At 45.8% G+C, this 25,067-nt stretch overlaps 1 protein-coding gene and 1 long non-coding RNA gene across 19 annotated transcripts in view; one reads left to right on the top strand and one right to left on the bottom strand.

Annotated features, from left to right (window-relative positions):
* The window catches only part of LOC136004410 (SET-binding protein-like), a 347,514-nt gene extending 331,609 nt beyond the window's left edge, over nt 1-15,905 (bottom strand). For 4 of the 17 annotated variants that reach the window (XM_065660882.1, XM_065660865.1, XM_065660881.1 and 1 more), the window contains exons 1-2: nt 724-811; nt 179-243 (exon numbers count right to left, since the gene is read on the bottom strand). The gene's annotated coding sequence lies outside the window, so the exon portion shown is untranslated. Of the gene's footprint in view, nt 1-178; nt 311-590; nt 680-723; nt 816-1,314; nt 1,345-14,797; nt 15,017-15,550 lie in introns of those variants that run through there. The other 13 variants (XM_065660868.1, XM_065660866.1, XM_065660867.1 and 10 more) reach the window with 13 other exon arrangements.
* Nucleotides 5,804-13,548, top strand: LOC136004411 (uncharacterized). Of its 2 annotated transcripts, XR_010608449.1 has the most exons (4): nt 5,804-5,902; nt 5,993-6,234; nt 11,969-12,056; nt 13,385-13,548. It is a non-coding gene; the product is annotated as an uncharacterized LOC136004411 (long non-coding RNA). The 2 variants fall into 2 exon arrangements; XR_010608450.1 differs by lacking the exon at nt 11,969-12,056.
* Nucleotides 15,906-25,067: the final 9,162 nt, after the last annotated feature.

Below are 25,067 nucleotides of genomic sequence, written 5' to 3'. Positions count from 1 at the left end.
GCTACACTGCCAAACCCCACCCCTTGACCAACTCCAAGCAAGATCTGAGCCCAGCCAGGGATTTCCCAGGTCATTCTTAATAACAGTAAACCATAAAGGAGAAATAAAAATGCTCTTGCTAGTTATCAGAAAAACACAACAGCATTACCACCATAGACTACTTTAAAGCACAGCTTACCAAGAAAAAGCACGTGACCTTGTACCACTGGCTTCTTGCTGCTTTTTAAAAATACCTTGCATGAGCTTAAAATTCAAGAAGAATGAATAATAAGTACTTTTTATTAGTTATATATCCACATGTCCACTGGAGTATGGCCATGAGTCACTTGCCTGACCCTGGCACATATGGCCATTAATAAAGTCCTAAGCATCTTAAAGCTCCATGAAATCATTGGGTGACCTCCACCCAGGCCCCAGCAGACACAAATTCAAATAAAGTTCTCATAAATAGCACAAGCTAACAGGACAACCAGAAACAAAACAAAAACAGAAAGAAAAAAAAAAAGGAGGGGGGGGGGACACCATCATAGAGCCTGAATTGCCATCTAGCCTTATAGATGATTTCTGTAGCTCATAGTAGATAGAAGTACCTCATACAAAACACGCTTAATTTGCACAGCTTCTGACAATAGAGAAAAGATTCATTTCCTATAGCTGCTGCCACTGGTCTCACTTAAGGTGATCTTGAAGAACTAACAGACCCAAGATCACGTGCATGCCTACCTTAACTCACCCTGTAATCAGAAAATCTCTCCATTTCACCACCTATAAAACAAGGATGAAGCTTACATCACCCAAACCCATTATAGGGTGGATGAATTAACATCCTTACATAGTTTTGAACCCAAGTGTTTACCATGTGGTAGTTGCTAATTACTAACACAATTAGTGCATTAAAGCCACCCAGTTGCAAGGAACTGTTCCACCTAATTGACCGACCTTGGGCCTTGCCTCTCCTTTGTGCCTATGAAGATAACAGGAGTAAGGGTTACCTTTGTCTTCCAACTGGTCAAATAAAAAAAAAATGGTCCTATTTATCTGCCATTTTGCATTGTTAATCTTCTTGGAGAGTGTCATGGTTTAAGCCCAGCTGGTAACTCAGAACCACGCAGCCACTCACTCACTTCCCACCATCCCCCCCTTCTTCCTCCCCCTGCTCCCAGAGGGATGGGGAGGAGAATCGAAAGAATGTAACTCCCACGGGTTGAGATGAGAACAGTCCAGTAACTAAGGTATAACACAAAACCACTACTGCTACCACCAATAATCATAATGATAAGGGAAATAACAAGGGAAGAGAATACAATTGCTCACCACCTGCCAACTGATACCCAGCCTGACCTGAGCAGCAATCTAGCCTTTCCGGGTAACTCCCCCCAGTTTATATACTGGGCATGACTTGCGGTGGTATGGAATACCCCTTTGGATAGTTTGGGTCAGGTGTCCTGTCTCTGCTTCCTCCCAGCTACCCCTCCTCCCTGGCAGAGCATGAGACTCAAAAAGTCCTTGATCAGAGTAAACATTACTTAGCAACAACTAAAAACATTGTTATCAGCATTGTTCCCAGGCTGAGAATCAAAAGTACAGCACTGCACCAGCTACTAAGAAGGAGAAAAGTGACTGCTCCTGCTGAACCCAGGATGCATTGTACACTCACTCCTAGGCTGCAACGCAAACATGAGGTGGTAAAAGCTCTGTGGTGCAGCACTCCAGGGAGTTACTGCTGTAGTATGCATGCATATATAATGGACAGTCTGTGCTGGCCTGCACCCACAGGCTTTTAACCTCTCTCACTGCTGGTAGAAAAGAGAAGGCTTCTAGCAGATAGCATCTAGCTCAGGAAGCAGGGCAGCAGGATGAGACAGCAGCCACCAAGAGTGTAGGGAAGAGACCACAGCCACTGGCATAATGAACCAACCTGCTTGAGACCCTACCTTGAATGGGAGCTGAAATAAAATTCATGGCTCTGAATTGGGAAAGGTCTTTCAGGTTTTGAGTCATCGGGTAATGTTTTATGAAGGGTGAATAAAAAGCCAGGTTTCTGCTCCAAAGTCTGGTTGTGGATCTCAGACCCAGACATCTGGGTCACAATGCCCAAACATTCATCCCTGCTTAGCCATGTGCTTCCCAGTCAGTAGAAACAAGCAACAAATTAATGAAATCATTGCATTACACCATTGTCAGGTGAGTTCATGCCAAATTCACCTTAAAAGCTCACTTTATAATAATGGCCACCTGTTATGTTAAGAGCCTGCAGATGATGTCACAAGACCCACAGGTAGCAACAAAGAACCCTGTGCTCAAACACCAGGCAGAATTACCTGGGTCATTGGTTTAGGTATCTCCTTACTCTCCTCCAGGGTTGTTAAATGACTTGGGTGCAGGGACATTATACTTGTCTTCCTCATTTGGGCAGGCTAACTGTGCTTTGACTAATTAGGAAACATCACTTCAGGCTTCTGAATGTGTAACCTCTTTTAGAAACCTCCCCATTTCCACTCTCCAGACTCCCTGGAAACAGAAACACTGAAAGCATGGCAATGAATATTTTTCTTCCAACAGCTCTTCTGCCTTAGCTGGCAATGTGCAGATCTAGAAATCTGGGAAGGAAATGGATTTTCCAGGACACCTCAAGTTCTATTTTAAACACCTGAGAGATGGGGGATGTCTAGACTTTTAAGTGCTCATCCAAACTGACCTTCCAGGCTTACCAGCATCAAGTCCCATTCAATAATCAACTACAGAGGCATTTTACCATCCAAATTAAGCTCCTGGAGAAAGTGTTACAGATTGCAGGCTTCCTGCAGTCAAGTTAAATTTGAGGAGAATAAGTAATAGGTGTGTCACAATTTAAGCCCAGCCAATAACTCAAAACCACACAGCTCACTCCCCCTCCCTTCTTTCTCACCCCACTCCTGGAGGGATGGGGAAGAGAATCAAAAGACTGTAAATCCCATGGGTTGAGATAAGAACAGTCCAGTAACTAAGGTATAACACAAAACCACTACTGCTACCACCAATAATAATAATAATGATGATAAGGGAAATAACAAGGGGAGAGAATGCAATTGCTCACTACCTGCCAACCAATACCCAGCCTGACCCAAGCAGCAATTTGGGCCTTCTGGGTGACTCCCCCCAGTTCATATACTGGGCATGACTTGCTGTGGTATGGAATACCCCTTTGGATAGTTTGGGTCAGGTGTCCTGTCTCTGCTTCCTCCCAGCCACCCCTCCTCCCTGGCAGAGCATGAGACTCAAAAAGTCCTTGATCAGAGTAAGCATTACTTAGCAACAACTAAAACATTGGTGTGTAGTATCAGCTACTAGAAAGAAAATTAGCTCTATCCCAGCCAAAACCAGGACATCACTTTATAGTCCTGGCATCTGAATACTTGCAAGCATGAGTATTTGCCTGAGGCAGTACTACCTCAAGGTAGGTGTCTACTCAACTAGGTAGTTGCACCTACCTCAAGGCAGGCAAGGGAAGTTATTCAGAACCCTTAATGGGAAACACCTAGTATGACCCAAAGGAAGGTTTTGTACTTCAGGTCTTTGTCTCCAGAAGTGTGTTTGAGGTGCCCAGAGGAGCTGATAAGAAACGCTTGAGCAGCAGTAGCAAAGCTGAGAACACAGATATTTAATTATTTCTCAGTACTTATCAGAGGAAGCATGAATTTCTCCCTAATTAAGAGATAATGCCTAATTCTGTGAAATTTGTTGTTGTTCATCTGTCCTGGGTTCAGCTGTAACAGTAATTTTTCTCCTTCTTAGTAGCTGCTGCAGTGCTGTGTTTTCAACTTTAGCCTGAGAACAATGCTGATAACACACCCATGTTTTAGTTGTTGCTCAGTAGCACTTATCCTGATCAAGGACTTTTCAGTCTCTCATGCTCTGCCAGTGAGGAGGGGCACAAGAAACCAGGAGGGAGCAAAGACAGGACACTTGACCCAAACTAGCCAAAGGGATATTCCATACACAGGATGTCATGCCTGGTATATAAATTGGGGGGGAGTTAGCTGGAAGGGTCTGTTCACTACTTGGGTCAGGCTGGGTATTGGTCACCAGGTGGTGAATAATTGTATTGTGCATCATTTGTGTTTATTGGTTTATTTTCCTTTCCCCTTTTAGTTTTATATCTCTCTCCTTGTTATTTCCATTATTATTATCATCATCATCATCATATTTGCTCAGGCACTGGGAGCACCAGCAGGAAGCTCAGAGCAATATTAAGAGGTGCTGCCCAAATCCCATAATGCACTAATTCCATCCATGACTACTGAGACTGCTTTCATTTTATCCATAGAGTCCAAAATGCCTTAAGATGTAAAAGAAAGCAAAAATCTAGTGAACAGGTTCAAGTGATGGGAAACTGAGTCACAAGTCTGAGAGTGTCATAGCGAACATGAAGTGGAGCCCATATCTTCTTGAACCCCATGTCTATCATGTTGCCTTTGGATCTTACATTGTCTCATGTGGCATACAGTTAAATCCCTAATGTATGCAAAATATCAGAAAGCCTCTTTATACCCTATCTTTTTAAAACCATTCACCACAAAGCACTGGAGACTATACAGCAATATTTAATTATGAGATATAACCTTTCACTCCAAAGATTCCTGGGTTGTAGCTGCCTCTGGGGCAGAGATCAATGGACAACCTACATTATACCCGAGGGAAAGTTTTGGTCAGAAACCTGTTTTCATGAGAATTGTCAGTGAAACTTCAGAATCCATCATAGGACATAAAAACCCAGCAGCCTGGCATGCAGCAAGCTGCATTGAACTGAATTTCAAGTGTGATTGCAGCTGGTGCACTGCCAGATCACCAGCAGCACAAATTTGATGCAGATCAGGAACAGGCATCTAATCACGCTTCCATCAAATGGACCAGAGCACACAAGATGAGGGTTAAGCCTTTCTTCATACCAACTTAAAGGCAGTTCCAGAGGATGGGTAAAACTTGTCGTCCTTAAACCCATCATGGTGCAGACAACTGACATAGCATGATGCAATACAAAGTCTGTTGGGATAAAATTAAGTCACTGCAAATTGTTTCAAACAAATTCGAACCAGGAGAATGAGTTTATAATAGCTCAGTATCATGCATAAGTAGTGTATTTAATCTGCTGCTCAGAGCCCTGGAACTAGATTTATTGCATCTTTGGACCACAGCCTTAGTTACTTCCTGTGGTGATGGTACTCAGAAAGAACAACTCGGCTTTGGCAGGGAGCTGGAAAAATTACTATGATGACAGCTATTTTCCATCCACACTAGATCCCATAGGAAACACTCTCTCCCTTTCACCTGCCTTGCATCAGTCAAGACAGAAACAAGGTGCAAGGGCTTCCCCTTCAAGCAAAACAAATGAATGTAATCTCTTAATAAAGAATCAGAGATGGCTTAGTGAGGTCCAAATCCCAACCAGGCACAACCCTGAGCATCCTGCCCTAGGTGACCCTGTGCTGAGCAGCGTGGTGGACTAGATGACCTCCAGAGGCCCTTCCAACCTCAGCCATTCTGTGCTTTTGTGATGTATTATTTGACCTCTATCTCCAGTGCCAGGCAAATTGGTCTCTCTACTGCATGCCAATTGTAAACACACTGCTAAAATTTCCATCTATGAGATATACCTGGATATAGACATATATAAAATAGATGTGGGTATTACAACAAATACAGTATGAGATCCTCAACTGATAAGAATAATTGCTAGTGGAATGACCATATGTGAATGCCTGTAATCCACAGATTATCTATAAAAATAACTGACTAAGCATGTGATTCATTAACAGGGTGAATTAGAAAGCAGCTCCTCTCCACATGGTCCCCCTGCCTCCAACAATGCTTTTGTTCCAGTCCTTCTACCTCAGCCTCTGATTTTGCATGGGTTATCTCCCAGGTATGGTCTGTCCACATGAAAGCAAAGAGCAAGGATTAATGGCCATTACCAGACAACAGCATAAATGTAATCTTCACTTGTTTCCATCAGATTGCCCTGATTCCAAGTGCTACCAGCCCTCTGCACCTCCACCAGCATGACTGAGTAACGCTGACTGATGGCTCTGCCTTGGCGTGCCTAAGCCCTGCAAAGGGTGCCAGGAAAAGCCACGCTGGAGGGGAAAAGACAAGATAAACCAAAGATCTTTCACAGCCAGATGAGTCTGCAAACATCCTCCCCAAGATAAGGAGACAGAAATAAATGAGAGCTCAAGCATATCCATAATTACAGAGGTATGTAAGTGTTCATATTACACATGTGTATCCATCTTCTAAACATAGAGACATTAAGAGTAGATTATGGAATCATATTTGACTCCATAATTAGGTTTGAGACTCCATAATTAGATCAGACAGTCACCTTTCTATGTAAGTAACTATCATACAGCACTGAAGGGAGGGCCAATTGAATGAATAACTAACTGTCATGGCCATAAATCACAAGGCCCTTAAAAGCAATACTGCCCAAGGTACAGCTGTGGAAACATCTGCGGTTGGAGGAGAGATGTCCATCATGTTGCCCAAGGACTTTTATAAGTTCCTGTCTGAGAACTGTGTCAAGGGTTTATAAATCTACTTACTCACAACCCAAAACTGTATCTGGGTGGGGGGAAGGGAGTATGATCAGGCCTGTAAACACCTCCTCATGATGACTTCTGGTCTCCAAAAGGACCAACCTCCTCCCACTTGTGCCCTCTGAGACAAACACTGCTGCAGGACTGCTCAGTTCATTGGATTTACACCTCTCAATTGAGGAATAGTGTTTGATCCTAATGACATCAAGAGTTGGCATGTCATTTTTACCCATCACCCTTGTGAAGATTAGGCCTCCGGGACACTAGAAAGCAGAATGAGGTGCCAGCTGTGCTCCAGCTCATTACAACACAAAAAGCCAAGACAGGAGATTTGCCTACATCAGGTCAACACCAGGTTGATGAGCTCCCAGACTAAGTGTCAAAGTGCACAAGAACAGGACTTCAAATGCTTACTCTGTTCTAGCCAGCTCTTGCCAAGTGCACCATCCTGAACATAGTGGCAGCCACTCCAGGCTAAAAATTGAAAGTTTTATGGGTGTTTATGGAAAGGTTGTTGGCACAGAGATCAGCCACAGAAAGAAAAAACTCTGCACAATTCCATCATCTGTGTTACCAAACTTTCTTAGATTGACTGCTTTTGGAGAGCTGCCATCAGACACAGTAGCCTCCTTTTAACAGCATCATGGTAGAGCAATAATCTCTCCTTCTCCCTCTGAGCAAACATTTCCCTCTGCACCCTGAAACATGTGGAAAATTATTTCTCTATGTAAATCATTAACGAGAGGCTTGTTTATATTTACTGCTGCCACCATAGGACTCCTCCTTCCTCCTTTTTTTTCCCCCCTCTATTATTTCATTTTCGCTTGCACAAGTGCCAAATATACCAGTTTTCCCTCTCTATGGCAAAAAAAAAAAAAAACAAAACAACAACAACAAAAAAAAAACCAACCAAAAAATAAGTAAAGTAAAGTAAAATAAAATATGCCAACACATCTGATAGGGAATGTATCAGGTCTTGGCTCAGTGTCCATTCCTCAGAGCCATAAGTGATGGCACAAAGAGAACCAAAAAGGCTTTGGTCCAGGATCTATCTTGTGCCCGGTTTTCCTGGTTTCAGCTGGGACAGAGTTAATTTTCTTCTTAGTAGTTGGTACAGTGTTGTGTTTTGGCTTTAGTCTGAGAATAATGCTGATAATACACCAATGTCTTAGTTGTTGCTCAGTAGCACTTACCCTGATCAAGGACTTCTCAGTCTCTCATGGCCTGCCAGTGAGGAGGGGCACAAGAAGCCAGGAGGAAGCAGAGACAGGACACCTGATCCAAACTAGCCAAAGGGATATTCCATACACAGGACGTCATGCCTGGTATATAAACTGGGGGGAGTTAGCTGGAAGGGGCCAATCACTGCTCAGGAGTGGGCTGAGTAGCGGTCAGTAGTTGGTGAGCAATTGTATTGTGCATCACTGTTGTTTGATGGAGTTTATTGCTTTCTCTCTCTCTCGTTATTTCCCTTGTCATTATCATTATTAGTAGTAGTATATTATACCTTCTTTTAATTATTAAACTGCTCTTATCTCAACCCACGGGTTTTACCTTTTTTCCAATTCTCTTCCCCATCCCACTGTGTGTTGAGGGGAGTGATGAGCAAGCCACTGCATGGTACATAGTTTCCGGCTGGGCTTAAACCACACCACCAGTCTAGAGGCTGTACAAACAACACATCCAATGTTACTCAATTCTGCATGCTTCAAATGAGGCTAGAAATAAGAAAGGTTGGATTTTGTCCATGCAGGCTTGCACTGTGTATTTCCATGCTGAGTAAGCAGTGGTGTCTTGTTTGGTGCTGTATAATGTACCAAGCATCCCCAGCATCAAGAGGGAACTGTGGGAAAATAGAGCATACAAAGGGCATGCAAGAAGAGCAGTAATTTGGGATATTTAAAGGAAGGCATTGAGACTGCTTTTCCTTGCATAATGTATCAGTCTTTTGGCTTTGAAGGAAGAAAGAGTGTCTGGGTCAGCAAAACAAGAAATGACCTTAAAGCTTCATGGATTGCAGAAGAAAAAGCAGGAGGCAAAAGCAGCGCAGGATATAAGTGGATGTGGCCAGATGTGCACGGGGCAAAGAGCAGCCCATGGTGGCGTGACAGCAAGGTCAAGAGGCACAGATGTTAGTTGGGAGCGTGCCAGTGGGAAGACCCAAGGTCAGGAATAAAGGCAAGATAACCGACAGCTGCTATGGGCAAAGGAAAGGCGTTTTGCTGCTAACGAGGCTGAAGAGGATGTGGTTACAAAAATGCTGGGAGAAGTTGAGTCAGACATGAGATAAGAGCCTGCTGAGTACCTGCACGCCCAAAAGGCCTCTCCAGCTGAACCACTTCACTGTGCTTTTTGTGCGGTGTTGCATACACTGGACTCCCTCTGAGGCAGCAAATAGGACTGGGAGCACCAGACTCATGACACAGATCCCTATTCAAGAAGGACTGAGACTTTGGGTTGTTATTCTCTTGTAACGCCACTGACTTCAGATTTGTCTTTAACTCTGATAAGAGGATGGAGAAGCAGTATCTATATTTCTGTGACTACCTCCTATGACACAGAACTGGGATCTAATGTAACCTACACCCATAGCAAATGCCATTTATGACACTTATCCAGCAGAATTTGTAGGAACAGTGCCTCTCTCTTTAAGGTGACAGACTAAAAGATCTCCATCAACTTTTGGATGCCTACAATGACACTTTTAATTTGTCATGGCATAAAAAAACATGACCTCCATTATTTTGCCCCCCTCACACACCAGAAGAGACCTTCAACAAGCCCTAAGTTTATATCAATTTATCAGCTCAAAGTCCAGTGGGTTAGACTACTGCCCTGTTTAAAAGCATGAGGTTAGAATAATTTAAAAGGGAAAAGTGTTTCCTCTTCTTCCCCCACTCTCACTTTTTCTGAATACATTGGGGGAAAAAAAAAAAGAAAAAAAAAAAAGGTGCAACTGACAGCTGGAGAGAATTTACTCAACCCTTTCAGGAAGAAAATTGTCATCAAGCAAAGAGAAAGCATGACATTTTTCAGTCCGTTAGGTGAAGTTACAAGGATGTGAATATATGGGTTAAGAAACAGTGGGCATGTATAATAACACTTTGCCCAGTTGTAATACTTTACATGTATACAATCCCATTTGAACACTTACTAAACTCCCCCAGTTAAGCTTCAAGTCTCTGATCCCTTCTGAAAAGAAACCTGAAGAATTCAGCAAAGGGAAGGCAGGCAGGCATTCAGGAAGGAGAGAAAAAGAAAAACTACAAGAAGGATTTCCTTGTCTAGCAAACTAATAGAATTTCAGAGGAGTTTCAGTGGAAACCCCACTGCATTCTCCAAAGCCAAAAATTCAGCAAGACTCAAGGAGAGGTAGGCATGGATCATAGCATCACTCCAGAATATGCTGCATCTGGAAACACACGGGGAAGTTAGGCCAGTGTCCAAGTCCTAGAAATCACATCGGTAGGGTGGGTATTCAGGATATGTGGATTCATATGGAGGAAAAACATCTCTAACGCCTTGTGGCTTGACCTCTGGTTTGAGCATCATCATTTTCTCCCTCCCATCTTAAAACTAACTTCTCCATCTGCTAAAATACCAGGACAGACACAGAATTACTCATTGTATACATACATATGTACATATATATATATATATATATATCAGTTTTAAAGGTTAAGGCTAACAAGAATTTCCAAGTAACATAAAACCTCAGGCTTCCGATCTTTTACCCATCTCTAATTTTGAGGTATTTAAGTGAGTCCTGGGTTACCCCATGCTTGACTACCACACATTCTTCTGAACAGTTTTCCCAAGCACTATGACAGGAGACACCGTATTACAGTAGAGGAAACTTTGCTCTCCTTGCTGCCATATTCATAGAGCCCTTAACTGCCCAGGACTGCACAACAACCCTTACAGAAACAGAAATTCACTCCATCAGAGGCAGCAAGAAACTAAATAAGTCACCCCACAATGGCATTTAGCCACAACCCCAGCACCCCACTCTGACAGGCATTTGCATCCCAATATATGATGCCCTGCAGAGTCAAGCCTTGGGCCACACTGTGCTCCGGTGTTCACCATGACAGGTCAGAGCCTTGCCACCACCTTCTGACCTTGTTTTTGCATGGAGATTGGTTTCTTCTTGCACGGCTTTTCCAGGCATCAGACTTACCAGCCCTACATAGGAAAGACAACTCAGGCTCATCCTTATCATCTGCAAAATTCCTTTTTTCCTTGCAAGACCCCTGTGCTGGATGGACACATACACAAGCCCCACCACTGCCCCACTCATAATCAAGAGTAAATCTGACCCTGGGATCTGTGAACAATACCAGTGACTGCCACCTTCCTGTTTTGTCACCCGTTCTTCAGCCCCATCACTTCCCCCTTCATATCTTAAGTCAACAGGATCACCATCACACACTGGCAATGGCACACGGTGGGTGGACAGGCAGCCGGGTAAATATCATGGAGATACAGAGAGAGCCTGAGACCTTGCAAAGATCCCCAAATAGACGTGGAAGTAAACTAGAGCCATAAAGATCAAGAGCTGCTGATAAACAAGAAATTACCACCCCCTACTTCTTTCACACATTTCCTCAGCTCTGAAAGACAAGCTGCATCATTCTCTGTCTGGTTTTACTCCATTTGAGATTTTTTTTTGCCTTACCTCCCCCCCCCCCCCTTCATCCCCCTCACTTTGCTCTCTCTGTGACTGGCTAAATGTGAATGCAGAATGCAGGTGCCTGTTGGAAAGCTGCGCTTGTTCCCAGCATCCAGCAGATCTCTAAGCAGGTCCATCACCATGAACTTTTGAAGCTACATCAAGTGAAGCTTTCATGTTGGGAGAAAGAGAAAGAAACTGTCTCTAAGCGTTTGAGTGCACCTCAGAAGCAACTGTGCTAACAACGCATGCTTGCAACCTGATTTCATAGACTCATAGAATCATAGAATGATTCAAAAGTCTGGAAATCATTTTCAGATCTGATAGTCCCCCAGGCTAAAACCTGGAGTTGAGGGGTTTTAAAGCCCATCTTTAATCAAGATGACAATTTCATAAAAGGATGACTCGTTTTATTTCTGCAACAATAATAAGAGGAAACTTTTTTTTTTCATTTAAATCAAGTTGGAAAGAGAGAAAGTAACAAGAACAGAACCTATAATAGCAACAAAACCAGTCCCAGTAGAAACCACAAGCCCTGCAGCAAATCACTGGGAACCTTCTCTACTGAAGTTCTCCAACAGACTCATGCCTTCCTTGCTAGGATTTGGATTAGCTCTAAACCTTGGATTGCTGCTGCCCTAAGAGTGCCTGGACTTCCCAGAAACAAGGCTAGATCTTGCCATGGATTTCATCTGACCACCTATTTTTTTTTTATGCACAGATTTGCTGCCCTTGTGCTCTGCCCTCATCAAATGCATGCTTAATCACGGCACTTACATGCTCAAAACCCTGTGTGCCTACATGTTATGGTAAGCAAAAATGACATGCTGAATGTTCTGAACATGGCTGAAATCTTATTCAGTTGACCCTACTGCAGGCCATGCATTATAGAGCACATTTTGGCAGTTATTAACGCTGCCTTTCAACATCATTGCAGACTCACAGGTCACAGATACTCCAGAGATGGGTAGTTTATGGGGAGCAAGAAAAAACACCTAAGCGTATGGTTAAACAAATCACTCACTGATTCAGTGGGACAGCTTTCAATTCCATCACAGCAATCTGTTGGATCACAGAACTGGTTTTATATGCTTCATTAGATAATAGCCTTTCTAGCTACTAGTTGGGTCAAGAGTCAGAATTGCTGTGTAATTGCAAATTTCGGAGCACAAAGCAAGAGTTTTTCAGTCCTGGAGGGTGTTGTTCAAAGGGGAAAGAAAACAGAAGGGAAAGATTATGTGTGAGCAATTAAGTCCTACTGAGAGGACAAAAATAGTCACTGAAACTGGGATTAGACAAATCTTGTAATGGACAACAAGAGTCTGATTGCTAAACTGGCACTTACACCTAAGAGATGTGCATGCTGGGGAAAAGTAGCTCAAAGGATGGGTCAGAAAAGACCAGAAGAGGAGATTAAGCAGCATCTGAAGCCAGAAGATGATGGTTGGACCTTTTGAAGTATTTAACTCCTTGAGTTAATTAAGTACATGACAATAGCGGTTGTTAAAAAAGAACAGTTCCCAACTTAATCAAAGTACATTATTGGAAATGATACTGAGCAACCTCAGTAGAGAAAATCAATTAATATCAAGTCAATCTAAATAGCTCAGTTATTATTTTTAATAATAATAAATCATGGGCACTGTTTCTTTTATTTACCAACAACTAGCATAATTTATGGCTCTGCACAAACCTAACACACCATTTTATTACATTTCAGAGACTGCATCCTCTTAAAATGTTAATGTTAATGTTAATCTATGCTGGGATTTTTGGTAGGAACCAAAGAGCTCAAACAACTTGAAATACCGTCAGCAAAAAGTTATTTATTCCCCATCCCTAGCTGTAGAGAAAACAGAGGTTTTCTTGGCTCAGTTACTTCTCAATGGATTTCTGTTTTCAATTAAAACTTTGAGTCTGAGAAGTTAAAAAAAAAAAAAAAAAAAACAAACCAAACCAAAAAGAACAAAACAATAAGAGATGGAAGAGAAGCCACCATTCACTGAGTGTTTCTGCCTTTTTTTTTTTTTTTTTTCAATTTTCCTCTACTTTTACATAACTCTTCCAAGCTAAGAGCAGAGATTAAAGTACAACTTCATTGTTTTGAGGGTGGTTTTTGTTTTTTTTCTCCTTTCAGCTGAAAGCCAAATGGAGATGAAAAAAAAATATTCTTTGAGTAGAAGGAGCTTCTGACTCAGGGGAGTCATCTCAGCGAAGGCCAAAGAAGCACAGAAAGAGGTGTGTGAAGCGTCCGCTTGCACATTTTCCTCGATAGACATTTTTCCTCCTGTCTGCAATAAAAGGTCCTAGACATTTGTTTCCTCAGGCTCATGCTATCGCTGCCCAATGTTAGATGGCTGATTATATCATTACTGTAGCTTGCACCAAGTTAGTCCTAGCTGCAGGGGCTGTCGGATCAATAATTGTTCCTATTTGGATCCATAATATTCAACGTGGGATTGGATTTTCCAGCAGTCCTTTACCCTTGAAAGCCTCCTTGTCGATACAGAAAGAATCGGATTACTCGCCCTGACAGCAGAGGACTAGCAGGCTCAGCACTTTGCTCTCCTCGCACACCCTTTGCGGTTTGACAGATGAAGGTACAAGGCGGCACGGCGGGTCCCAGCTGGCCCGGCCCGGCTGGACCACCGCGGGCCCGCGGCTAATGAAACACGTCTGCGGGCGGGGGGGAATCCTTACCCGGCTCCCCTCGATCCCACCCCTCCCTCCTTCCCTCCCTTCCCGCCGGCCGCACTTGCTTGCCGCGGACTCCTCCGGAGTGCCCGGCTCGGCTCGCCACGCTCCTGGCAGCCGCCTGCCCGCACCCCCGGCCCGGAGTGGGGCACCGGCACCCCTCAACACCGGCATAGGCGGGCAGTGTCCCATCCCCCCAGCCACCTTCCCATGCACACCATCCTCCCTCGATGGGGGGACCTGACCGCCAGGGGGAGCGAAGTAGGGACCCCCACTTCCCGCAGGGTCCAACTCCCGGCGGTGAAACGCCATTTTAACATCAGGCGTCAGGCCCGAGATTATCAGCGCCGTTTATTTGAAGCGGAAACGAATCGGAAATCCTCTCAATTGCATTTTTAGACACATAAATACACACAGGCAGGAGCAGGCAGAGTCGGGGACTGCCAGTGCCCGGTGTGAATGCACTCACACTCACATATACACCGGGAAACAAGGGCGGGAGGGGGCCCCCGCCTCGCTGGAGGGACCTGATCTCCCAGTGCCCGCCAGGGAAACCCGGCGACGAAGGGGTGTGTGAGCGTGCGTGTGCACGGAGGTGGGCAGGGCGCCTTGCGCCAAGGCTGGAACTGACAATATCCGCCCGCGACTACAGTCTGCGTTTTGACACCCCTCCCCCCCCCAACTAAAATTATCCACCTCCACCCCACCCCTCAATATCTGAACTCCACTTCCACCCGGGGGGGATTGGGGTCCCGGAGGCAGCAATCACCGGATTGTTAATAACCATTATTAACGCGCCTCACTTCGCCACCGAGCAGGGGGAGCGGGAGGGTCCCGCATTGCTAATTATACACACCCTTTTTCTCTCCTCTCTTCTTTGCTCCTGCAAACTGCCGCTTTTCGGAACTGCGTGTCCTTCTCAATGTTAAAACAAGCGCGGGGCGCGGCAGCCTCCCCAGAGCAGCCCTTCCCTCTATGGACCCCGCGCACACGCACACGCACACAAGACACACGCTCACAAACACCCACAAGGTTACAATGTTGCTCTCTAGCTCCACTTAACACACACACCCGCCTTTCCTCACGCACACATATCGCTGTCACCTACCCCCGGCACCGTCGGGGAAACATCGGCTACGAAAGACGGGGGGGAGGGGGGCGATATAAAGGGGGGTAAATACATTATGCAAACTCCTAAAAAAAAAATTGCAACCCCTTCCCAGCATTACGGTCTTAACCCAGCCCCCACCCCCCACTCCCCGCCCCCACATACAACACCCCCGCAGCCACAAAGCATGGGAAGGAAGGGGTCAGAGGAGGACTCGCATTCCTTGCTTAACAGAGAAATATTCCCACCCCACCCCACCCCAAAAAAAAAAAAAAAAGGAAAAAAGCCCTTTCCGCCCTTGCAAAGTCACAAGACTTTTTTTTTCTTTTTTTTTTTTTTTCTTTTTTTAAAAAGAGACAACTTTTGCATGCAGAGGGGAAGGGTGGAGGGGTAAAACCCCTCCTGCAATCCGGATCATCAAGACAGACCTTTCCTGGATGGCTCAGGATTTTTGTTGCCTTTTTTTTCTGGTTTTTTTTTTTTCTTTCCCCCTTTACTAACCCATATCCCCAAAATGGCAACAGGGCCTTCTTAGCAGCTTCCTCTTCTTACTTCCTCCTTCCTCGGATTCCCCCCCTTCTTGTCTCTTCTCTTTTAGATCCCGGTTTCAATCCCTCACCACAGACACCAAAGGTGCTTTTGCTTGTGTGGCGGCAAATCCATGGTGGTGTTCATCTGTCAGATTAGGGGAGCGCACGACCGCCCAGCATACAACGAGCGGAGAGGGAGGAGGGCGGGGGAGGAGGCACCCGGGAAGTGGGAGATGGACGGACAGATGGATGGATAGATGGATGGATGGATAGATAGATAGACAGGTAGATAGATAGAGCAAGCGAGATAGAGCAAGGGGGGGGGGGGGGGGGGCAATGGCGTCTTGTAAAACGGAATCCCGGAGTAAATCAAATTAACACGCAACACCCAGAACAGTCCCGGCTAATTTTAGAAGGATCCAAAGGAAAAGGAAAAGGGGGATGGGTAGGAGGATAAGTGGGGGGGACTGTGATAAAGTCAGTGCACTAGATAAAATACTGGATTTTAAATCGATGGAGCTTGTCTCTGGCTCTCTCGTTTTTTCTTTACTTTTTTTTTTTTAAGGGAGCTATTTTTGCTTTGTTGTTAGTTAGGAGCCTTTTGAAGCGGGGCAAAGCAGGGAGAAGCGTTTTCGGTTTTGCTTTTCCCAGCGAGAAATTAAAAAAGAAAAGAAAAGAAATTAGAAAAGAAAAGAAAAGAAAAGAAAAGAAAAGAAAAGAAAAGAAAAGAAAAGAAAAGAAAAGAAAAGAAAAGAAAAGAAAAAGCAAAACCCCGCGACGAGAAAAGGGCTGCTTTGGAGGCAAGGAATTCTGGGTCTCTCGTTTCCGAAGCGGGCCCGTGCTGGTGCCGGAGCTCTGGTGGGATGCGGGGCTGAGGCCACCCGCTCCCCGTGCCGGGCCTCACCGAAGAAGGGCAAGGGGGAGGCGGGGAGGGGAAACACCCCCTCTTCCTGACGGGCCCGGGATCGGTACTCAGACACACAACACCACTACCCCACACTCCCCCCTCGCTGAGAGTACAGTCTCGGAAAGGGTGCGTCCGAGTGCTGCTTTTTGCTCCCCACTGGATTTTCTTTTCTCTGTCTTTTATTTTCTTTTGGTCTGGTTCCCCGCTCTCTCCTTCTCCCTCCCTGCAAGGCGTGGCGATTTGTTTAAACAGATCTGGGGGCTGATGGCTATGTCTCTTTTTCTTCTGTTTCTCTGGCTCGCTTCCGGAGTCCTGCAGCACTCGGGGTGGGGGTGGGGGTGTGTAAATGGTAATGATCAGGCGCGCACACGCACAGAGCCATACACTCGATGTGGCTGCAATACTCAGCCTTGGGTTAATGTACTCAACAGTGCCACTACCTGACACAACAGCAGCGATGGGGGCAGGGGAGAAAGCTCAGAGAAGGTGAGTCTCAGGTTAGTGGTATTTATCCCACTCTAATCTCAGTTTCCCTCTCCCCCCCGCCCCCCACAATATCTTTTTCATAGCACAGCCACTGTGTGCTCATGACCTATGTGGGGGATTTTTGGAATCCAGTGAGTGCTGTTCAGACCTAAGGTTGAGGAATCCCTTTCTGGGGCTGGGGGAGACAAGCAAGGACTCCAAACACCTATTTTAAGGATTAACCCCCCCCCCCCCCCCCCCCAGCCTTTCAGTATGAAGCAGTAACAGTGCCCAAAATAGCCAGCACAAGTTCAGCTCTGGGTCAGTGGAGCTGCACAAAATCCAAGTCCCTGAGCTTTTGCTTTCCCACCCTTGCTCTGCTAGCAGTCTGGACGATGCTGCCGTTTGGGTTGCCAGTTTGGCAAATGTTTACTCACAGAAGTAAATTGTTGGCATGCCTGAGTAATCACACAGGGGATGAGGAGGAACCCCCAGAAAAGGGAGGTTTTGTGTGATACAGCTTTGGAAGTATACTTATTGGTGAAGGTAATGTTGCAGGGGGTAGTAGGGAGTACCCCCTGGGTACCTCTGCATGCTTGAGATCATTTGCAGAGATGGCGCCACAGGGATCCCTGTCCCAGAGTATTGCAGGAGGCTCAAAGTACACCCAGTTTCTCCCCTTTGCTCGGGGACAAATGGTAACCGCAGGCCACCATCCAAGTGACCTGAATTCAGGGTTCAACTGATGCAAGGATTACCTGGGTTGACCCCCACCAGCCATGGTGCCAAGATCCCTTAAATGTGTAGCAACAGATCTATGACACAGGTCCCAATCTAACATCAGCTGGGTAGGAGAGCTTTGTGTGGCCCACGAGCTGCCAGCTTAGCCCTTACCAACCCTCAGCAGACTCAACTACATGGGTGAGTAGTATCACCCTGTTTCCTCATCCTTTCTGGGAAAACCTCCTAGGTAAAGAGCACACCGAGCCATTATTTCCCTTTGGATCTCTCCACATGACTGACCTCTGCTGTGATACTTACAAATCCCAAACTGATGAGCTTGGGTAGAGGCAAAAGGCTCATGGTCCTTTCCTCCTGCTTCTCTCCATCAACATGAGAAAACAAACAAATAAATAGAATGCACAAAAATCCCCTGATGACCAACAGATCAACCCCACCTCCTCCTGAACAAATACGCAACTCAAAAACTTCTGAATCAGGAATGTCACACAGAAAATGTTGACATTTCTGATTGAAACCAAACAAGAACTGTCATTTTGAATCAGCGCTTTGACATGGAAGAGAGGCTTGTTTGTTTAAATTAAATCACCCAACTGGAGCTACATTGGGTCATTCTGTATCCGAATGAAACAAAAAGAAATAGTTTCAATGATTCTTGGCAGAGCTTCCAGTGACATTTTCCTGTGAAGAATTTTGGTTTAAGAAACTTTTGGCAGGTAAACTCTGCGTCAAAGAGCTCCTTTGGCCATCATCTTCCTCCTTGGAGTAAGCCAACACATGGTTATAAAACCAAATTACGGACCAAAATACAATAAAAAAAAAAAAAAAAAAAACACCTTCTGATTTTCCTTTGTTAAAAAATAGTGCTTTGTTAAAATTTAATAGGTTAGGGATAAAAAGTGTTTTGTGACCCTTTGCTCTTTTCATCTAGTATTTATTTTCTTCTGGAAAATATACGTATACATATACAAATGTATTTAAACAGCCTCACTTAAATAATTTCTAACTGAGAAGTTCAATTTGAGAAGCAATTGAGATAATGACTTATTTATAAATTACTTATGACTTATTTACTTATGAGGGTACTCAGTTCCCTGAGCTGGATGACAGAAATGGGGAGCTGATTAAAGTCCCCATAATTCAGGAAGAAATGGTTAGTGGCCTCCTGCTCTACTTAGACGTATACAGGTCTATGGGGCCGGATGGGTTACACCCAAGAGTGCTGATGGAGCTGGCAGAGGAGCTTGCTAAGCCACTCTTCATCATCTATCAGCAGACCTGGTCTAGTGGGTAGGTCCCAGAGGATTGGAAATTGGCCAACATTGACGCCTCTCTACAAAAAGGGCAGGAAGGAAGACCCTGGAAATTACAGGCCTGTCAGCCTGACCTCAGTGCCAGCGAAGGTCATGGAAGGTCAGTATCCTAAGTGAGATCATAAAGCACATGTGAGAAAACGGAGGATCAGGCCCGGTCAGCACGGGTTCATGAAGGGCAGGTGCTGCTTGACCAACCTGATCCCCTTCTGCAATAAGGTGACATGCCTGGTTGATGAGGGAAAGTCTGTGGACGTTATCTATTTCGACTTAAGTAAAGCATTTGACACTGTCTTCCACAACATTCTCCTGGAGAACCTGATTGCTGATGGCATACTGGATAGGTATATTCTTTGCTGGGTTGGAAAATGGCTGGATGGCTGAGCCCAACGAGGGGTGGTAAATGGTATCACATCTAGTTGGTGACCAGTCACTAGTGGTGTCCCTCAGGTCTTGGTGTTTGGGTGTCCTGGATTCAGCTGTAGCAGTTATTTTTCTCCTTCTTAGTAGCTGGTGCAGTGCTGTGTTTTCAACTTCAGTCTGAGATCAGTGGTGGTAACACACCAATGTTTTTAGTTGTTGCTAAGTAATGTTTACTCCAATCAAGGACTTTTCAGTCTCATGGTCTGCCAGTGAAGAGGTGTCGTGGTTTAAGCCCAGCCGTAAATCAGAACCACGCAGTCTCTCTCTCACTCCCCCCCTTCCCCTCCCCGCCCCCCTCTGGAGGGATGGGGAGGAGAATCAAAAGAATGTAACTCCCACGGGTTGAGATAAGAACAGTCCAGTAACTAAGGTATAACACAAACCACTACTGCTACCACCAATAATAATAATGATAAGGGAAATAACAAGGGAAGAGAATACAACTGCTCACCACCCGCCGACCGATACCCCGCCCGACCGAGCAGTGAACTAGCCCTTCCGGGTAACTGCCCCCAGTTTTACATGACGTGCTGTGGTATGGAATACCTCTTTGGCTAGTTTGGGTCAGGTGTCCTGTCTCTGCTTCCTCCCGGCTTCCCCTCCTCCCTGGCAGAGCATGGGACTCACAAAGTCCTTGGTCAGACTAAACGTTACTTAAGCAGCAACTAAAAACATCGGTGTTATCAGCGCTGTTCCCAGGCTGAAAGTCAAAAACACAGCACTGCACCAGCTACTAAGAAGGAGAAAAATGACTGCTACTGCTGAACCCAGGACAAAGATGAATACGCAATACATGAACTAGAGGGGGTGACATCTGAACAAGAGGAATTAGTACAAGAATCTGTGAAAGAGGAAGACGAAGAGGTAACTCCTCTATCACAGACATTGAGTGAGCTGTGGAGTATGCAAAAAGATTGCAGCCATCATCCAAATGAACACATCACCTGAATGCTCTGATGCTGGGACAATAGGGCCAACAGTCATGAACTAGAATGTAGGGAAGAGAGGAGCTGGGATCTTTTGCTAGGGAAGGGGGAATTGACAAAGGACAATGTTATATGTCGCCCAGGCAAGTGGACCACAATAGAGAAAGGCCTCCAGTACCTGAGGGAATCAGCCATTCTAGAGATGATGTATCATAACTCTGATGCCGGGAATGCACCCGCAGATCCAGATGAAGTCGAAAGTACATGACCCATGTGGCAGAAATTTACACGAAGTGCCCCATCATCATATGCCAACTCATTGGCATCAAAGAGCTGGAATGATGCAGCAACAAGAAAAAGTGGATGAAGCTAGTCATCAGCTCTGGGAGTTTGAAGACAATCTCTCCCCTTCCATCATTTCAGCTGTGAAAAAACTCCTGTCCCAGGAGTTAGAGCAATTGACAGACGATCTATCCAGCTCCCCACGTGTACAGACCCACATATCAGCTATTAACAGAAGGCGCCCTATTGTCCATAGGGCACTCTATGATTTTACATGTGGGATCATCGAGAAGACATGAGAAAGTGGGATGGAAACCCTGCCTCAATTCTGGAGGAACGGCTGCGTGAATTGAAGTGGGAAACAGCGGTCAATGATGATCCTCCCAGGAAAGTTGCTGTTCCAGTCTTTGGTGATCAGTTTCCCAGACGGAGTGGTAGAGCTGATTATACTCCAACTCCAATGTATAGGAAGAATTCCAATCCCTTTGAACAAGAAGTAAGTGAAGAATCTTACAATCACTATCAGAGGGGCCCTGACTCCAGACAGGTGGAGGAGAGGAACAGTCGGGTTTACTGGACTGTGTGCTCAGATGGCATGACACAGTCTCAAAAGAGTATATGGCTCTAACAGAAACAAGTGCACAGTGTACGCTGTTGCCATCAACCTATCAAGGGTGTCCTGGGTTGAGCAGCAGCAGTCATTTTTCTCCTTCTTAGGAGCTAGTACAGTGCTGTGTTTTGATCTTTTGGCCTTGGAACAGTGGTGATAACGCCAATGTTTTCAGTTGCTGCTCGAATGTTTGGTCTGGCCAAGGACTTTCTGAGCCTCATGCTCTGCCAGGGAGGAGGGGAGGCCGGGAGGAAGCAGAGACAGGACACCTGACCCAAACTAGCCAAAGAGGTATTCCATACCACAGCACGTCATGCCCAGGAGGTAACTTAGAAGGACCCGGAAGGGGTAGAGGGACTGCAGGGTTGGAGGAGGTATCGGTCGGTGCTTGGCTGGGGGGAGTGGGGTGAGTTATTGGTCGGCTGGTGTTGAGGTGTTGTATTCTTTCCTCTTGTTATTTCCTTTAGCACTATTATTATTGGTGGTTGCAGTAGTGATTTGTGTTATACCTTAGTTACTGGGCTGTTCTTATCTCAACCCGTGGGAGTTGCATTCTTTTTGATTCTCCTCTCCGTCCCTCCAGAAGCAGGGGGAGGGCAAGAAGGGGGGGAGTGAGTAAAAGAGGTTTGTGGTTGGGTTTAAACCACGACAAAGGGGTAAAACCCAGTTGTATTTTTGGAGTTACATTCTTTTGATTCCCCTACCCATCCCTCTGGGAGCTGGGGGAGGAAGAAAGGGGGGAGTGAGTGAGCGGCTGCGTGGTTCTAAGTTACCACCTGGACTTAAACCACGACACACTGGAAAAGGGGCAAGATCCAGAACACCTGCAATACATTGATGACATCATCGTGTGGGGTGATACAGCAAAGAGGAAAGAAAATAATAAAAATCCTTCTGAAGGCTGGTTTTGGCATAAACCAGACTAAGGTCAAGGGACCTGCATAGGAGATTCACTTCTGGGGAATAAAATGGCAAGATGGACATCGCCAGATCCCCACAGATGTGATCAACAAGATAACAGCAATGTGTCCACCAACTAAGAAAAAAAACCCACAAGCTTTCTAAGGTGTACTGAGGTTATGCAGAATGCACATTCCCAATTACAGTCTGATTGTAATCCCTATCTATCGCATGACCTGGAAGAAGAATGATTTCAAATGAGGCCTTGAGCAACAAGAAGCTTTTGAGGAAAATAGAATCATATTAGAATCATAGAATAGTTAGGGCTGGAAAGGACCTTAAGATCATCTAGTTCCAACCCTCCTGCCATGGGCAGAGACACCTCACACTAAACCATGCCACCCAAGGCTTCATCCAGCCTGGCCTTGAACACTGCCAGGGATGGAGCATTCACGACCTCCCTGGGCAACCCATTCCAGTGCCTCACCACCCTAACGGGAAAGAACTTAATCCTTATATCCAATCTAAACTTCCCCTGTTTAAGTTTGAACCCGTTGCCCCTTGTCCTGTCACTACGGTCCCTAATGAAGAGTCCCTCCCTAGCATCCCTATAGGTCCCCTTCAGATACTGGAAGGCCACTATGAGGTCTCCACACAGCCTTCTATGCTCCAGGCTGAACAGCCCCAACTTTCTCAGCCTGTTGTCATACGGGAGGTGCTCCAGTCCCCTGATCATCCTCGTGGCCCTTCTCTGGACTTGTTCCAAGAGTTCCATGTCCTTTTCATGTTGAGGACACCAGAACTGTACACAATACTCCAGGGGAGGCCTCACGAGAACAGAGTAGAGGGGCAGGATCACCTCCTTCGACCTGCTGGTCACGCTCCTTTTGATGCAGCCCAGGATACAGTTGGCTTTCTGGGCTGCGAGCGCACACTGCCGGCTCATGTTCATTTTCTCATCGACCTGCACCCCCAAGTCCTTCTCCACAGGGCTGCTCTGAATCTCATCTTTGCCCAACCTGTAGCTGTGCCTGGGATTGCTCCAACCCACGTGTAGGACCTTGCACTTGTCATGGTTGAACTTCATAAGGTTGGAATCAGCCCACCTCACAAGCGTCTCAAGGTCCCTCTGGATGGCATTCCTTCCCTCCAGCGTATCAACCGAACCACACAGCTTGGTGTGATCGGCAAAGTTGCTGAGGGCACACTCAATCCCACTGTCCATGTCAGCGACGAAGATGTTGAACAAGATCAGTCCCAACACAGATCCCTGAGGGACACCACTCGTTACTGGTCTCCAGCCGGATATTGAGCCATTGACTACAACTCTTTGCGTGCAGACGTCCAGCCAGTTCTTTATCCACCGAGTGGTCCACCTATCAAATTGATGTCTCTCCAGTTTAGAGACAAGGTTGTCATGTGGGACAGTGTTGAACACTTTGCACAAGTCCAGGTAGATGACATCAAATGCTCTACCCCGTCCATCAGTTCCATAGCCCCATCATAGAAGGCCACCAAATTGGTCAGGCAGGATTTCCCCTTAGTGAAGCCATGCTGGCTGTCACCAAGCACCTTGTTGTTTTTCATGTGCCTTAGCATGCCTTCCAGGAGAATCTGCTCCAAGATTTTGCCAGGCACGGAGGTGAGACCGACTGGTCTGTAATTTCCCGGGTCTTCCATTTTCCCCTTCTTGAAAATGGGGGTTATATTTCCCTTTATCCAGTCGTCGGGAACATCACCTGACTGCCATGATTTTTCAAATATGATGGCCAGTGGCTTAGCAACTTCATTTGCCAGCTCCTTCAGGACCCGAGGATGGATTTCATCAGGTCCCATGGTCTTGTGTACGTTCAGGTTTTTAAGATGGTCTCGAACCAGATCCTCTCCTACAACAGGCCTAGGGTCTTCATTCTCACAGTCCCTGCATCTGCCTTCAAAGACTTGGGTGGTGTGGTCAGAGCCTTTGCCAGTGAAGACTGAAGCAAAGAAGTCATTCAGAACCTCAGCCTTCTCCAAATCCTGTGTAGCCAGTTCTCCCGATAACTTCTAGAGGGGGCCTACGTTGTCCCTAGTCTGTTTTTTATTCGCTACGTACCTGTAGAATCCCTTCCTGTTATCCTTAACATCCCTAGCCAAGGTTAATTCTAACTGGGGGTTTTTAATTCTTTGGTGGGATGATGGTCAGAGGGAAGTCAGGGCCAGTCGCTGGTGACCTGAAGACATCTAATTGATGGGCTATAGAAAGTGCTACATAGCAGGCAACAGCATGCAATTGAGTTCATTGGCTGTTTTCCCTTAAAATCAAATCCCCTTGAGTTACACATCGGACTTCCCCATCTTCCCACATTACCCACCAAGTATATCCGGGTCCCTGAGCAAAAGCAATCCCACAAGTTGGTTTACCTTTACCTGAAGCAGGAATAACCCAGACTGTCTTCCCCAGCAAATTCTTTATATGTACCACAGGAACTTTGTCCCCTTCTACAGTATGTAAAAGTTCTGACTGGGCTGAGCCAGCCCTGTTGGCAGATCTTCTGGTGTTGACTAACCAGATGGCTTTTGGTAAATATGTATCCCACTGTTTGGAAGTCCTACCACCCGTTGCTCTCAGTGTAGTTTTTAACAGCTCATTGTATGGTTGGTTTTTCCCAGAGGCTGGTGCATGGTAGGGGATGTGATATACCCACTCAATGCCATGCTCTTTGGCCCAAGTGTGTATAGGGTCATTCCGGAAATGAGTCCCATTGTCTGACTCAATTCCCTCTGCGGTGCCATGTCACCACAGGATTTGTTTCTCAAGGCCCAGGATAGTGTTCCTGGCAGTGGCGTGGGGCACAGCGTACGTTTCCAGCCATCCGGTGGTTGCTTCCACCATGGTACGCACATGGCACTTGCCTTGGGGGGTTGATGGGAGTGTGATA

The sequence above is a fragment of the Lathamus discolor genome, chromosome W (genome assembly GCF_037157495.1).
Source record: "Lathamus discolor isolate bLatDis1 chromosome W, bLatDis1.hap1, whole genome shotgun sequence".
Lineage (NCBI taxonomy): Eukaryota > Metazoa > Chordata > Aves > Psittaciformes > Psittacidae > Lathamus > Lathamus discolor.
This window is presented reverse-complemented; position numbering and strand designations above follow the sequence as displayed.